This window comes from Mustela lutreola, chromosome 1 (assembly GCF_030435805.1).
Source record: "Mustela lutreola isolate mMusLut2 chromosome 1, mMusLut2.pri, whole genome shotgun sequence".
Taxonomy (NCBI): domain Eukaryota; kingdom Metazoa; phylum Chordata; class Mammalia; order Carnivora; family Mustelidae; genus Mustela; species Mustela lutreola.
The window spans coordinates 188,008,170-188,025,272 of record NC_081290.1 but is presented as its reverse complement, the minus strand read 5'-3'; the positions used below and the strand labels follow the sequence as shown (position 1 = coordinate 188,025,272).

The 17,103-nt window shown below is 46.9% G+C and overlaps 1 long non-coding RNA gene across 1 annotated transcript in view; it reads left to right on the top strand.

Moving 5' to 3' along the window:
• The window catches only part of LOC131820338 (uncharacterized), a 121,167-nt gene extending 110,073 nt beyond the window's left edge, over nucleotides 1–11,094 (top strand). The window contains exon 3 of the long non-coding RNA XR_009349592.1: nucleotides 10,955–11,094. This is a non-coding gene — a long non-coding RNA (uncharacterized LOC131820338). The remainder of the gene's footprint in view (nucleotides 1–10,954) is intronic.
• The last annotated feature ends 6,009 nt before the right edge of the window (nucleotides 11,095–17,103 follow it).

The following is a 17,103-nucleotide window of genomic DNA, read 5'->3' as shown; positions in this document are numbered from 1 at the left end:
TTCTTGTTTTCCACCCTGTGCCAGCCACCCACTCCCTTGGCCATACCCTTCACCTTGTCATTGTCAGCCATTGCCACCCCTCCAATATATGCATTTAAGGAGCCTCCACTTTTATTCTCTGACCCCCACTTTTATTCTTAAGTGCTAGTACTCTCGACTCTAACAATCCACCCCCCATTGGAACATACAGTTCCTTGATCCAGATACCCTTTGGGGATTGCTGCCCTTCGCAGGCCCTCCCTTTTATCACCATCCAGCCTAAATTCCTTAAATTACTGCTTTGGCATGCCCTCAGCTCCTTTGCTTCTTCTCTCTTTGCATTTGAAGAGCAAAGCCCCAGCTCTGATGAAGTTTGAGCTTCCACGTGGGCAGCCAAACATGGTGGGAGAAAAAAAACACAATCTCATGTGATTGATGTTACTCCACATTTAGGAGCCAGACCTCAGGTGGCCCCTTGTGCTGTGGACTATCCCACTATATCTTCCCACCTCTCACTCTACCACTGTCCCCCATGCCTGTGTCATCCCTTTCCCCTCTTTGCTCTTAGCTGCTGACTTTGCCTCCTATGCCACCACCACCACATCAGCCCATCCATGCTCCTGCCTGTCATCCTGTCTCTCCTGTTCTGGGTGTATCACCCATGCTCCTGATCAAGTATGCAATCCCACCCCCACCAGATTTCTAAGTGTGTCACCTGCAATTCTTGCTGTCGCCTGTCTCATCCATATCCCACTCTCTGCTGCATCATTTTCTCAGCATAGAGCATGCTGTTACCTCTCTCACCTTGAAAAAAGTTGTCTTGACCCCTTGTCTCCCTTGAGCAAATCTCACCAAAGAATTGTCTATGCCTGTGCCTCCAATTTCTCTCCTCCAGTTTTCTCTTCAACTGACTCCAGTTAGGCTGTGCTCCCCCTCTGAAACTGCCCTTGTCAAGGTCGCAAATGAGCTTTGAGTTGCTATATCCAATGGTCAAATCTTTGTGTTCATCAGACTTGGCTCATTACCGACATTTGACAGCTGACGACTTCTTCCTTCCCCAAACATTTCTTTCGTTTGCCTTTCAGGACACCACTTCTCCTGGTTCTCCTCTACTCATCAACTCCTTTTTAACTCCCTGTCCTCATAGTGGTGGAATGTTCCAGAGCTCAGCCCTCGTACCTCTCCTCTATCTGCCCTACTTGATGGCAGCCAGTGCCCTAGCTGTAAGTTCTCAGCAAAGAAGATGACTTTCAAATGAATGTGTCCAGTTTAGTCCTCACCCCTCAGCCCCAGACTCCTACCTAGCTGCTTCCTCCTCATCTCCACATGGATGGGATGTCTGAAAAGGAACTGCCGACCCTGCCCTCCATACTGGCCGTAACAAAGTACCACTAACTGAGTGGGTTAAGCAACAGAAGTGTATTGTCTTGCAGTCCGGGGGCTAGGATCTGAATCAAGGTGTTGTCAGTGTGCTGCTACCTCTGAGGAATCAGAGAAGGATCTGGTCCATGTCCTTGCTTTTGATAGTTCCTTGGCTTGGGGCAGTGTAACTTCCAGCTTCTCTCCAACTCCCAACCTGTGTGTGCATGTGAATCTGTGTCCAAATTTTCCATGTATGTGAGGACACCAGTCTTGCCAGAGCCCACCCTGATGACCTGATCTTAACTTGACTACCTCTGCAAAGACCCTATTTCCAAATAAAGCCACATTCTCAGGTATTAGGAATTAGGACTTCAACAGATCTCTTGTGGTTCAGCCCATAATATCCACATGTCCTACTCTATTCCATTTGGGTAAGTGGTCTCCATTCCTTCATCGGCTGAGGTCAGAAACGGAGTCATCAGTGACTTGTCGCTTTCTTCCCCACTGACCTCCAGATCCATAAGCATATCTGGTTGGTTCTACTTTCAGATATATTCAGAATCCAAATCCCTCTCTTCACCTCCACTCTCCCTCCTGGTTCAAGCCACCATCTTCTGTCATCTAGGTTAGTGGCACCAGCCTCCTAACTGCTGGTCTCCCTGCTTCTGCTCCTGCCCTGCTACAGTGACGCTTTAAATATGTTAGATTATATCACTGCTCTGCTCAAACTCTTCTAGGCACCCATGCAACACCCGCCCGCCCCCGCCCGCCACATGTAGAGTCAGAGGCAGTGGCCTATGAGGCCTTCCATGGCCCACCACCGGCTTTACCTCTTCAGACTCACCTCTTGCTTCTTTCTCCTCCCTCTCTCTGCCCATCCATTCTGGTCTCTTTGCTGGTTCAGCCTTAGGGGCTTTCCTTTTGCTGTTCCCACTGCTTGGAATGGTCCTTCTCCAATGACTCTTGCCTGACTTCCCCCATTCCCTTTAACCTTTGTCCAAATATCACTCGCTCTTGTGAGGTCTTCCTGACCAACTTATGTAAAAATGCAGCCCTCCCACCCTCACTCCTTAGACCCCCCTCCCCCAACTTGATTTCCTCTCTAGCACTAAGCCTCATCTGATTCATTATGTATTTTACTTGTTTTGGTCAATTTTCCCCACTTGAATGCCTCCTGGGAGACAGGGTATTTATCTGTTTTGATCACTGCTGTATCCCTGGGCCTAGAACAGGACTGGCACATACTGGTGATCAGGAAATATCTGTACAAGGAATTAATTAATTGAATCAATCATCATTATAATAATGGCACACCGACCATGATTTGCATCTTTCAGAGGATGGTCACTGCTGAATGTATCCTCCTGGAGCCTGAGGAGGTCAATCTGATTATCCTCATGGTGCAGGTGGAGAAACTGAGGCTTTACATGATTATGTGATAGGTCCCTGGTCATGCTGCTGGGAGCAAAACAAGAGCTTGACTTTGGAATCAGACCATCCGGGTTCAAATGCTCACTCTGACTCTGTATGTGTGTCCTTCAACATTTGACATAATGTCTTGTAGCCTCAATTTCTTTTTCTATAAACCGGGGGTAATAATTCTCATTTCATAGAAGTGTTGAGAAAATTAAATGAGCTCATCCTTGGGAAGTGACTGGTAAGTAGTAAGCACTTGACAAACATTAGTGTTTGTTATTATTACCCCCATTGTTACTGCTAGTCTCCCACTGTTGAAGCAAGGACTACAATTGTGGACAAGGGATTCATTCTCTTTCAACACCTTTGCTTTCTATTGGCATCAGCTCAGGATCCAGTTCCTGTGTGGAACTGGAAATTAAGAATTAAAAAAAAAAAAATACCAGGTCTGGTCCAGCCTCTGCCTCAACAACGGTATGTTAGTATTAGTGTGAGTGTGAGTGTGTATGCAGGCGAGTGTGTTGCTTGTGCTTGGGTGTCTTTATTTTCCATTTACCTAGAAAATTGATAGATTTCCAATTTAGAGCAAGGGGGGACCGGGAGGGAGAAGGAAAATGGAGCTGCCCATCAAAATTAGCAGGGAAGTGGGTAAAGGTCATTTGATCACAGCTTGGCTGCGCTCGGAATTAACCTGCATAACAGAGACTTGTTGAGCTTGCAGCTCTTTAAGGAGCATATTAATGCCAGGAGGGAGGCAAGGAGACACCTGGAGAGAAGGTCAATTTGTGGCTGCTCAGATCAGCAGGGCGCTGGCACAAACCTGGCTGCAGAAGACAGCTCTGGGCCACCCAGGGGAGGGGCAGAGGAGGAAAGCCTGGCATCTGGAGGAGGGCCCGGGCCCTCTGAGGGCTGCTCCTGAAGTCTGGAGGGGCCTGGGGAAGCCCTGGCCTGGAGCTGGGAGCCGCAGCAGAAAGAATGAGTGAGGGCAGCACGGCCTCCTGTTGTGGCCATTGCAGATTCATTAATCGTCTGTGGGAAGAAGAATGGCGGCATTTCTATGATAAAGATGCTGGGAAATTAGAGGGAGCAGCAGTGCTGTTTACTGTTTTTATTTTATTTTTATTATCATTAAATTGCTTTCAAGTCACCTGTAATTCTCCTAGGCTGTCACAAGTACAAATCTTTGAGGATTACACAAGACACGCACGTTCAGAAAGGTGTAATTTAAACTTTGAGAGGTCTGAAGGCCGGAGCTCTTTCTCATTACCTCCCTGGCCGTTGGCCTTCATGGGTTGAGGAGGTAACTGCCCCCCAACCCCCACCCCCATCACCACAAGGCGGGGTCCAGCCCTTAAGCTTTGTGATTTTACCACCATCTTGGGGGCATGGTAGACTGTGAGGCAACTGAGGTCAGGAGGGAAGGCCTGAAGGGAAGAGGCATGATCTGGGGCTGGCCCTTCTGTAGCATGAAGATACTGATATGTAACTTGCAGGATTACGGTTTGGCTTATGGAAGACTATGGTTCCTTTGTTCTGACACCAGTTCTCTGACACCAGTGGAGTTTCCTGCAATTTGATTTAATTTTGACACTACGCAGAATTCCCATCCGATCCCGATGTGAAGGCTTATGTCTCCATCAAGACTGCCCTAACCCTAGATGCCTGCCACAAATGAGGTCCCTGTCCAATCTGCACTTCTGTCTGACCTGGCTGCAAATCCAGGGGTTCCCAGAAACGTGCTGTCAGTTTTGATAATTTTTAGAACTCACTGAAAGCACTATGCTTACAATTACAGTTTCATTCTAAAGGATACAACTCAGGAACAGCCAAATGGTCTCAGGGTGTGGGGTGGCACAGACCTTCCATACCCTCTCCTTATAAAATCAGGTCAAATCCCCCTCCCAGCATATCAGTATGTTTACCAACCGGGAACGTCCCCTGAGCTTCGGTACCTGGAGGTATGATGAGTTTCAGTATGTAGGCGTGGTTGACCAAAGCGACAGTCGTGCAATGGAATTCAATCTCCGGTCCCTCTGCCCTCCTCAGAGGTTGTGGGGTGGGGCTGAAAGTCCTGTTCTTGGCCCTGCTGGCTTGGCCATAAGGGCCCACTATTAGCATAAACTCAGGTATGGTCAAAAGGAGCTCATTATGAATAACAAAAGACACTCCCCCTTTAAAAAATTTTTTTAAAAAAAATTTTGTTTTATTTTTTCAGTGTTCCAAGATTCATTATTTATGCACCACACCCATTGCTCCATGCAATCCGTGCCCTCCTTAATACCCATCACCAGGCTCACCCAAACCTCCACCCTCCTCTCCTCTAAAACCCTGTTTGTTTCTCAGAGCCCACAGTCTCTCATGGTTCATCTCCCCTTCTGAATTTCCCCAATTCACTTTTCCTTGCCTTCTCCTAATGTCCTCTGTGTTATTCCTTATGCTCCACAAGTAAGTGAAACCATATGATAATTGACTTTCTCTGCTTGACTTATTTCACTCAGCATAATCTCCTCCAGTCCCATCCATGTTGATACAGACTTTGGGTATTCATCATTTCTGATGGCTGAGTAATACTCCATTGTATATATGGACCTTATCTTCTTTATCCATTCGTCCATTCAAGGTCACTTTGGTTCTTTCCACAGTTTGGTGACCGTGGCCATTGCTACTATGAACATTGGGGTACAGATGGCCCTTCTTTTCACTACATCTGTATCTTTGGGGTAAATACCCAGTAGTGCAATTGCAGGGTCATAGGGTAGCTCTATTTTTAATTTCTTGAGGAATCTCCACACTGCTTTCCAAAGTGACTGCACCAACTTGCATTCCTACCAATGGTGTAAGAGGTTTCTTCAACAAAAGACACTCCTACCTGGAAATTCCAAGGGGTTTTGAAGCTCTGTGCAGTAAACTAGGGACAAAGATTCAATTTTTTTCTTTTTTTACCATATGTCCAGTTGCCAAGTTAGAGTTACCCCGGAGCGCATTAAAAGTTCAGCCTCCAGGGGCGCCTGGGTGGCTCAGTGGATTAAGCTGCTGCCTTCGGCTCAGGTCATGGTCCCAGGGTTCTGGGATTGAGCCCCGCATTGGGCTCTCTGCTCTGCAGGGAGCCTGCTTCCTCCTCTCTCTCTGCCTGCCTCTCACAGACTTGTGATCTCTGTCAAATAAATAAATAAATAAATAAAATCTTAAAAAAAAAAAAAAAAGTTCAGCCTCCAGGGCCCTGGCTCTGCAGGTGATTGATATAATAGGTCTGGGCTGAGACCTCCGCATTTGCATTTCTAACATGCTCCAGGTGGTGTTGAAGCTGGTGGTCTATGGATCATACTTGGAGAAATGCTGGTAGAATATAATGTATGGTAACATGCATGAAATCGCTGACAACTGTGACATTCATCACAAACATTAGGCATTATCAAGAGGACTGTCTCCTTTGAATGGATCTGATTGTTAGATGTGTTAAATGTAATTATAATTAAATATCAGAGCTGAAGGAAACCTAGAAGCCTAGGTGTCTAGTTCCCTGGAACTCCTGGAAGGTTTCTCAGGGGTTGGGAAAAGTGGAAGATGAGGTCAGAAATGGGGGTGTGCTGGGCCTCATGAAGATTAGAGTTGGGCCATTTGCAACACTCCCTTAGCTCCCTTAGTGATGCCTACAGTCCCCACCTCTGCTCCCCTGTTCTTCCCTCCATGCATGCCAGTGATGGGAAGCCCCACACACTGCTTCCCACACACTCAGGCTGTTAAGTGCAGCCTAGCTCTGCTAACATCTGGGGCCTCAACTATGACCCCAAAACTCTCACGAGCTTTTAATTAAGCCTCTCCAACTATCATCTCCCAAAAAGCCACGTGGAGAGTGATCCTGAACTGGTATCTTTAGGGGTTGGGGCAAGGAACTGGCATTCTTAATAAGTTCCCAAGGACACTGAACCCCTTCCCTTAGAGCTTCCCTTGCCTCTAAGTTGCTGGGAAGTCTAATGCAGGCTCAGAAGGGTTGGCTTCCTGACTGGCAATAGTAGGCGCTCAGTGGATGTTTATGGAAGGAATGGGAATATCCATGAATAAATTTGCTTTTCCTTCTCCCCAGCTTAAAGTTCTTCTGTGTCTTCCTTTGTTTTTCCACTCCATGCTCTTGTCCTGACCAAGGGTCCCAGGAGGGCTTCTGGCCTCACACGGGATCTTACTCTCCTGGTTACCCTCTCTCCTGCATCTTCTCTCTTTCTGCAGCTCTTTCTACATTACCAGGTCTCCTGAGCCCTCCTTCCGAGGTAGACTCCTGGTCTTCCTTTCTCTGTGCGTCTGTTCAACTGTTGCTACTTTCCCACGTAGGTTCATGACACTCCATTCCTCGCCTTCCTCCTGCCCTGCCTCTGCCTCATTTCTACATCCAGTCTGTGGCTCAGTCCTCTCTCTTTTACCTCTGATCTTTATCTTATATTCATTTTTATCTTTCCCTCCACATGTTACTCCCTACATCAGGCCTTCATTGATGAATTGTAGCTGTGGTTGATCAAATCAAAGCAATAGCTTCTCCTTTCTTCTTTGGAAGCTTCTGCCTTCCAAATAATGCTGGACACTTGGCCTAATTAATCATTGTAAGTCTCAGCTCTTTCATACCATTACCCTGTTTAAAATGTTTTTCTGACTCCGCACTGTCAGCAGAATAAGATCTGCAATCTTTGGCCATCACAAATTGACCCCTACTTGTTTTTCCAGATTTATCTTCACTCCCCTAAACTTCCAGTCTTCCCCAAATTCTAGATCCCTATGCTCTTGGACCTGAGCACTTGCTGTATTCTCTCATATCCTCATCCTTACCTTTGCTCTTTTCTCAGAATCACTGCTTCCGCCTCAACCCACACAGACTCACCTACAATGATACCTGCTCCAGGAAGCCTTCCCGTCATTCTCAGACATAAAGTCACCCTCTGGAACCGCATAACCCACCTCTGGTCTCTACTCTGCTTTGCTTTGTGGTTGCATATTTATGTATCTTAACTTCTGAGGTGATCAGCCTAGGGAGTTGATTCAACGATGAGGAGATGTTCAGTGACAGGAACTGCTATCATTGGCTGACTTTACAACTTACCATTAGTTATCACCTCCATTTTAGAGATAGGACAATTGAGGCTTAGGGACGTAAAGGCCAAAAAGCTGACAAATGGCAGGGATGAGGTTCAAACCCAGCTTGACTCTAAATCGACTCTCACTACTCCATCCCCAGCTCCGAGGACAAAGAAGAAACCCCTCATTATGGAGCAACTACTGTTGACCAGTGCTGGGACAAGTCTGGCACGGAACAAGACAATCTCATAAAATAATACACATGTAAGCAGCTGGCACGGTGTCTGGCACACAATGACTGCTGAGTATCAACCTCACTGAGAAGTGGGTTGACTCAGTGTCAACTTCTGCTCCAGTGTCTGCTTCCAGAGCAGCGGCTGTGTCTGCTTCTGGGTCGCTGTGGAGGGACCCTTCAGCCAGACGCAGTTCCCATAACCTTGGGCAAGTCTCACAGATACTCCGACCTCATTTCCTCACAGCGAAATGAAAAGCCAGAGGACTTTTTTTTTCTAACTCCAAGAGGCGAGGGGTCACTGAGTGGTAAAGAACAAGAAAACAAAACAGGACCATATTTTCCTTATCCATTCGTCCATTGACGGGCATCTTGGTTCTTTCCATAATTTGGCGACCGTGGCCATTGCTGCTATAAACGTTGGGGTACAGATGGCCCTTCTTTTCACGACATCTGTATCTTTGGGGTAAATACCCAGGAGTGCAATTGCAGGGTCATAGGGAAGCTCTATTTTTAATTTCTTGAGGAATCTCCACACTGTTCTCCAAAGAGGCTGCACCAACTTGAATTCCCACCAAGAGTGTAAGAGGGTTTCCCTTTCTCCACATTCTCTCCAACACATGTTGTTTCCTGTCTTGTTAGTTTTGGCCATTCTAACTGGTGTAAGGTGATATCTCAGCGTGGTTTTAATTTGAATCTCCCTGAGGGCTAGTGATGATGAACATTTTTTTCATATGTCTGATAGCCATTTGTATGTCTTCATTGGAGAAGTGTCTGTTTATATCTTCTGCCCATTTTTTTATATGATTGCCTCTTTTGTGTGTGTGTTGAGTTTGAGGAGTTCATTATAGATCCTGGATATCAACCTTTTGTCTGTACTGTCATTTGCAAATATCTTCTCCCATTCTGTGGGTTGCCTCTTTGTTTTTTTGTCTGTTTCCTTTGCTGTGCAGAAGCTTTTGATTTTGATGAAGTCCCAAAAGTTTATTTTCGCTTTTGTTTCCTTTGCCTTTGGAGACATATCTTGAAAGAAGTTGCGGTGGCTGATATCGAAGAGGTTACTGCATATACACTATGGAGTATGATGCCTCCATCAGAAAGGATGAATACCCAACTTTTGTAGCAACATGGACGGGACTCGAAGAGATTATGCTGAGTGAAATAAGTCAAGCAGAAAGAGTCAATTATCATATGGTTTCACTTATTTCTGGAGCATAACAAAAAGCATGGAGGACATGGGGAGTTAGAGAAGAGAAGGGAGTTGGGGGAAATTGGAAGGGGAGGTGAATCATGAGAGACTATGGACTCTGAAAAACAATCTGAAGGGTTTGAAGTGGCGGGGGGGTGGGAGGTTGGGGTACCAGGTGGTGGGTATTATAGAGGGCATGGATGACATGGAGCACTGGGTGTGGTGAAAAAATAATGAATACTGTTATGCTGAAAATAAATTAATTAATTAAAAAAAAGAATCAGGGGCGCCTGGGTGGCTCAGTGGGTTAAAGCCTCTGCCTTCGGCTCAGGTCATGATCCCAGGGTTCTGGGATTGAGCCCCGCATCTGGCTCTCTGCTCAGCAGGGAGCCTGCTTCCCTTCCTCTCTCTCTCTGCCTGCCTCTCTGCCGACTTGTGATCTCTGTCTGTCAAATAAATAAATAAAATCTTAAAAAAAAATAAAAAAAGAATCATATAGTATGTAGCCTTTTCAAAAAAAATAAAATAAAAATAAAAAAAGTTGGAAAATAAAAATATAAAAAAAAAACAGGAAGTGATTATTTTCAACCTTTATTAGTCCTGTGACAATTGTTTATTATATATACACTTTTTATGTTTTTTAAAGATTTATTTATTTATTTGAGTGAGCGAGAGAGACAGACAGACAGACAGAGATAGTGACAGAGAGCACGAGCTGGGAGGAAAAGGAGAAATAGGCTCTCTGCTGAGCAGAGAGGCTGACACAGGACTCGATCCCAGGATCCTGGGGTCATGAGCTGAGCCAAAGACAGGTGCTTCACCAACTGAGCCACCCAGGTGCCCCCCAAAATGTTTATTATAAAGATGAACTCTGATCCCCCTGATGGGCTTATTGGTAGGATTTCTGGTAGTGAGCCTTGGCACCTAGACCAGCAAGTTTTTTGGATTTCAGGGTAGGGGATCAGCTACAGCAGGGCTGCTTGTACTGGATGAGGATGTCTTTGGTCTCCTTCTTAGAAGCCTCATCCATGTACTTCTGATAACAGATCACCAGGACTTCAGAGATGTACTGGTGGCCTGCATAAATCTGGGCTGCTTCTGTTGCTGGAGCACAGCTCGGTCATCTTCAGGGGCCGCCCATTCACCTTCCTGAGGCTGTAGTGGTCTTCTTGCATCCAAAGACCGGCCCGGACAACAGAGGACCCTTAGACAGCATGGCTATGAATGTGGATTATTTTCATATTTTGATCCTTCCCTCAGCAAGGGCATTTCTCTGGTTTTTAGGAAGACAAGATAATTCCCTTCTTGGAGGCTGAGTTTCTGAGGCCAAAGTCCCGAGCTCTCCTGGGCTGGCAGGGGACAGAGGACAAATAGCTACTTCTCCCGGATGCATGGAGGGGTGCTACTTGGAACCCCTCTGTCTCACGGGGCACTGACTTCTGCGGGATCTGGCCATGCTTGGTAGAGAGTTAATGTCTATAGGGCAAGTTAGCAGAAATCACAATTTCTTTGATTAAGGGAGAGGGATGGCTATGAGCTTTGATTTAAGCAAAATGGACAAAGAGTGGGAAGGAAATCATCCACTCAGCTCCCTTTGCTGGGTCCATGGGCCTGGCTTTCCTCTGTCCTGGCTGCTGACCCCTCTGGTTTCCTCTAGGCAATGAGCCCCTCTCCCTGGTTGTGCTTTACAAGGTCCCTGGGTTTTGTTGTTGCAGAGAAGAGGACCAGTCCTGCTGTGGGCTTTTGAGTGTGAATTTGGAGAGAGCCCCAAGATGCCCCGGAAGAGGCTGTGATGGCAGAGCCGATGAAATTGGCTGTGGTCAGGACAAAGATGCTTGGTGCACCTCAGGCAGCGGGGGTAACTCAGCCTGGAGCGGTGAGTGCCCTCCCTGCATGTGCTCATTGAATCTGCTCACCTATCATAGGAACACAGGTGCATGCCAGAGGATGGAAAATCTTAACAAAAAGACAAGAAAGGGGAATGAAGAAGGTGGGTTGGAGAGGAGACAGGTCTGAGCCCAGTGGTCCTCAAACTTGTGGAGGTTGACTGCTGGAAGCTTCCGAAGCTAGCATGTGTTGCGCCCTGCTAAGCAAGAGACCTGGTGCCAAGGAGTACTGCCCGGGTCCGTTCAGGGGATCGTCACAGTGATTGCGTGTGGCAGGTGGTATTGTTCATCGAGGAGGCTGAAGCCTGGAGGGAATCAGGTCTTCACCCAAGTCACAGTGCTGGGGAGAACTGCCAGACTTTGAATCCGGTTCTGTCCTGCACCTCCAGTTCACGCTCCAGCACTGCCTCCCTCTCCATAGAACATCGCAAAAGGCTCATACGTCCAGCCTTGGTATAAAGCACACTTCTCACCCCCAAGGGCAGGGGAAAGGGAAGAGGTGAGAGAGGGAATGGAAGATAGGGTACTTGTTGAGTCCTTCAAAGTGCTGCCACTTGGCTAGGCACTCCACATGTGTTTAATTTCATTTAGTTCTTCCAACACCCAGGTGGGGAAGACATAATTGCCCACATTTTGCAGATGAGTGTATTGAGGCCCAGAAATGGCAGTTGATTTGTTGAAGGTCACAGAGTTAGTATGTGGTAGACCAAGTATTCTAATCCCGACGGGTCCAACTTCAAAGCCCAGGCTAATTAAAAGTATAATTTTGTACGAAATCCAGGAGCATTGCATACAAGATTCTATTAAAGGCAAGCTGTAGCAGGGGCCAACATTTAAAAATAAATTTGTAGTTGAAAAATTTATAATTAAGGCAATCATCAATTAACTTATTTTTCTGGGAATAGAGAAAGGATTGCCATTATTGAATCATGGCTACGGAAGAATCTGGAGCCTCATTTAAGAAATGGAGTGCGTTCCATAAAGCAGGAGGTAGAGAGAGGAGATCAGGGAAGCTGACCCAGGCTGCATGCCCAGAAAGGGGACTTGTTCAAGAGCTTTCTGGGCATGGAGAGCAGCCAGGAAGCAACGCCAGGTTAGCCGCTGCCTCAGAGAGGAGTTTGGCTTCCGTCTAGGGCTGTACGTAGTATCTGCCAGAAAGGTTCATATGATCTCAGAAAACAGGGACTGGGAACAAACTAATTTGATCATTTGTCTTCCCTGCTCAATAACCTTCAACGGCTCCCCATTGTGTCCCAAATAAACCCCAGAAGCCTTACCTTGGCATTCAAAACTCAGCATAATCTGGTCCCAATTTACATTCCCAATTCTAGCTCCCACTCATCACCCTACATAAACTTCATGCTTAAGTTAAACTGGCCCACTTTTCATCCCATTAACCCAATTCTGAGTCTTTCTCCTTTTCCCGCTGTTCCCTCCAAATCTACCTAGTAAAGTCCTGCTTGTTCTTCAACTTCCTCTACAGGAGACTCCTCCAGGAAGTCTCCTCTGATTGCCAACCAAGAAACAAATGCTCCCTTTCCTTTTTAACACTATACACATGGCTCTGATTGCCTGGTACCTTGAACTCAGATTATTTATGTACATGTCTAATCGTTCCTACTAGGCCCAACCTCCTTGTGGGCAGAGGGAATATTTCACAAGTGGGAGGGTATGAATAAACCAGTTACTATCAGGCTAAATGGTTCATGTCTTGTCTATGACATCATTGTAGTTAAATAAGGGTCCGCATTTAAGTGTAACAATTTAAAATGACTTAACCTGAAGTTGCTTAAAAGTGTGCTAGAGACTTGAAATGTTTTGAGAACTAGATTTTTTTTGGAGTTTACAAATGATAAATATTCATTCATTCATTCAACATCCTCCAGGAGGAATAGTTTTTTTTTTTTTTTTTTCTCCTTCTGAAAACCTTGTTTGAGAATTTAAGGCTATAAGTCCCCCAGAGACTGGGTCAGTGAGGAACCATGAATGCCACGGGGCCCTAGTGCTGATAGGACTGTGGGGGGGTGTGTGTGTCCGCACATGTACACACATGCCCATGACTGCCAGTCACCGGACCAGGCTCCTGATTCACGCGGCTCCATTCACAGCTGGAGAGAGTAGCTTTCTGAGCAAGATTCATGGCTTGCCAGGCGTCCATCTCCTCCTGTGGTTAGGTCAAGCCAAGGGAGAGAAATTGAAGGATTTTGCTATTAAAAATACTTGGTAACAGGCCAAGTAATTTCTCCTGCATTCAATCCCATGTTGCACTCTGTTCATGACTGGGAGGGGTAGACATTCCCAACCAAGAAACGCCTCTCACTCGACTGCACATCAGCGGTGGCTCCCACCTTGTCTCTAGTACCCTTGTAGGTTTGCTAAATTAAGTCAGCAATGTTCCAACTTGGATCAGTCCCTGTCACTGGAAAGACAGCCACACTGGCCAGAGGCCAAGTGCTGCCCAGCTCCGTCATTCTCGGCACAAATGTGGACTTACATGAATGAAAAAAAAAAAAAATCATTGTTCTTTCTGGCTCTCTCCTGTGTGGAAAGTTGGAGAATGATCTCATTTTGAACAGAGAGTAAGATGACTTTCCCTCTGCTTGCTGTGTCCCGAGGCAGGTGACACAGTAGTCAGGAACCTGGGGCTTAAGAGTCCGTGCAGAGCTCAGCTGTGGGTTTTGTTTTGTGAAGACAGGGTGGTGGAGGCTGGGGTCAAGTTTCATGACCTTGTTGGGCCTTTGCTTCCTCATCTGTAAAGCAGGACTCCTCATTGTGCTTCTTCTTGTGGAGAGATTTAGACGAGCTGAGCATAGCATTGGACAAAGGAAGTACACTCGTTGAGTATCATCTGTTGGCATCACAATGGCCAATGATGATGGCTCAGCTCACCTGCCAAAACCACCTCACCCCAAAGACATCAGCCTTCTTTCTTTGCTTCTTTCTCCCAAAGGATCACTCAACCTGAACTCAAATCTAAACGTGAGGGGCGCCTGGGTGGCCCAATGGGTTAAAGCCTCTGCCTTCGGCTAAGGTCATGATCCCAGGGTCCTGGGATGGAGCCCCGCATCGGGCTCTCTGCTCCGCGGGGAGCCTGCTTCCTCCTCTCTCTCTCAGCCTACCTGGGATCTCTCTCTGTCAAATAAATAAATAAAATCTTAAAAAAAAAATCTAAACGTGAAATTTTTAGCATTTCCTGTTGAACATTGACCCTCATTCAAGCTTCCTTTATAATTGAGGTCTAGGCAATAAACACAACTTTTCCTTCCGGTGGGGTGCTGAACCACGGTGAAAAGGTCACAGAGACACCACCCTTGCCTTTGGGGAAAACTGTAATCCTGCTGGACTGAAAGAAAGGCGCCCCAGTTCTATACAGCACCCCCTGTGCGAATGCTGTGGAAAAGGAGAGGTAAACCCAATGACCAGGTAACTGGCACTAAGCCATGTCAGTGCCCTGCCTTATTTAATTATGGTTTCCCTTCTCTGCTATCACCAAATTAAAAAATCCTTGACATGGTAGTCTAGCAACATTGTTATATTGTCACTCTGCACATTATATGGAAAGAACAAATTGTTTTCAGGGAAAGTTTCAAGCAAATTTATGAGCTTATGGACAAATTGCCCATTATTGCTTTCAAAAAAATTTAAACACTGTCAACGGACTAATTTTCAATCTTAAAAAGAGAGAGAGAGAGAATACCATCTCCCTCCCGTGTTTCTGGAGCTTTAAGATTTATAAATCTTGCTGCTGTGCGTTTTCTCTCCAAATGGCTGTGACCACCCTTGATGGTGCTGAGCGACACTCAGACTCACATTGGCAACAAAGGCAGAGGCTCAGAGAGGTCAAGTGTCTTGCCCATTTTCCTGTGCTGAGGAACTGGTGAGGTTTTGGAACCCAGGACCCCTGACTTCGAACGAATCCCGTGTTCTTTTTGCTACATTACTCTGTAGTCAACTAGTTATGCACCATTTCACTAGCGTTTAATTAGCTAAAAGGGGAAACAGATAACCTTGAAATTAATTCAAGTTAACACTAAATGTTGCTAACTTTTTATTAGTTGAATGTTTCCATTAACTTTTCCAGTGGCTGCTTCTTTGTACCCCCTCACAGCAGTGAACAAAATTGAGTTAGTGCTCAATAAGTATTTACTGGATAAACAAAATAGGTTGGCTGACTGGGTTTGGCTGCAGGGTGGGGTTAGAAAGTTCCATCACTGAAGACAAAGTTGAGCAAGTTTTCACTTGGCAAGTTTTCTTTCACTTGGCAAGTTTTTTTTTTATGAAGTCTCTGTTCTAGGTACCATGTGCCAGGGGCTAGAGCATCACACAGAGGAGACCCTTGGCAAGTTACTTAGCCTCTCTGAGCCTCAGTTACCTTGTTTTTTAAAAATGTGGGATAATCGTAACACCTAACTGGCAGGATTGCTGTTAGGATCAAGTGAGATAATAGAGGAAGAGCTTGGTGCAGAGACTAAGGCCTGCTGGTGGGTGCTCAGTCCATGGCAAGGAGAGTGATTATCAGTGTCCGTGCCGTATACTGGTATTGGTCCACACCTGACGGTTCCAGAAGGTCTGTGATGTACTTGGCTTCAGTCTCAGGAGCAGGTGCCCAATGTCACAAGTGGTTTGTTGCAGAGCAGAGGAGAACAGAGACAAGCTATGGAAGCAGATCTGGTCTCCCATGGTCCCCACAGAAGCAAGGGCCTTCTTCCTTTATTTTAGATGACAATGAGGGAAAGGACCCAAATAGCAAGGGTGTTGGTCACATGCCACATGCCCCATGGGTTGTCCCCTCAGGATCCTTTTGGGAATTCTGGGCCCGTGGGCCACTCGGCCAAGTGCGTGGCTCGGATGTGTGCAGGGATGCAGGGATAGGGCCTGTAGTACGAGGACCGTGCTGGGTTCATGCTGTAGGAAGACAAAGCTGGCAAAGCCAGGTAGAGTTGGACCTTCTTTTTTTTTTTTTTTTAAAGATTTATTTGACAGACAGAGATTACAGTCAGACAGAGAGGCAGGCGGAGAGAGAGAGGGGGGGGAAGCAGGCTCCCTGCTGAGCAGAGAGCCCGATATGGGGCTCGATCCCAGGACCCCGAGATCATGACCTGAGCTGAAGGCTGAGGCTTAACCCACTGAGCCACCCAGGCGCCCCAGAGTTGGACCTTCTTCTGCAGTCCTCTGTCCCCTCCCTATGGTGGAAGGAAAGAGGACTCCTGTCTGGGACCCTGAGGTGCTCCCGCCTCAGCCCTCCCCTTGAACAGGACTCTCCTGAAGCTGGGTACTGAGAAGTCAGGGGAAATGGGCAGAGAGCTGCCAGGCAGGGGTGGGGGGGAGTGTAGGCCTGGAGACCCTCCATTCTGACTCATCCCAGCCCCAGCTGCTGTCCGGGCCCGAGGTACTGCATTGAGTTGATCTAATGAACAGAGCGGCTGGCCTGCTCATTGACAGTCTGACATTCTTGCTGACCCTGCCAGCAGCTGCCTCCTACCCTAAGGCGGGGGTGGGGTGAGCCACTTAGGAAGACAGCAAAGCAACCTGCCACCAATTCATCAGCAGTTGGCTTCCATTAGGGATAGGACAGCCTATGAGGTGGGAGAAGGGCGGGCTGGGATTGAGTAGAAGGACAAAGACAGCTCTGTTTGTTTAATCTCATCAGGCTTCCACATCCCAAAGGGATTCTAGGGGGAGCCTTGGGAGACAGGGCAATGGCTGATCGTCTCTTTCAAGGTGGCAGCCGGGTTCAAGCGAGTCTTCGCCTCTCTCTTCCATCAAAGAAAATAAAATGGCAATTTGCCGATTGTATCAATCTGCAAGCGTATGTGAGGTTGGTCGCAAATTGTCTGGGCTGCCCCCTCCCTGAGCATTTATCTGTCCCCATTTCTGCTGATCTGTGGTATCAGTCCATCCCCAAGTCCTGGTCTCCCAGTTGGCCGATCCTTTGTGTCTGGCTCCATGTTTTCCTTCCCGCGTAGCAGTTGGAGCAG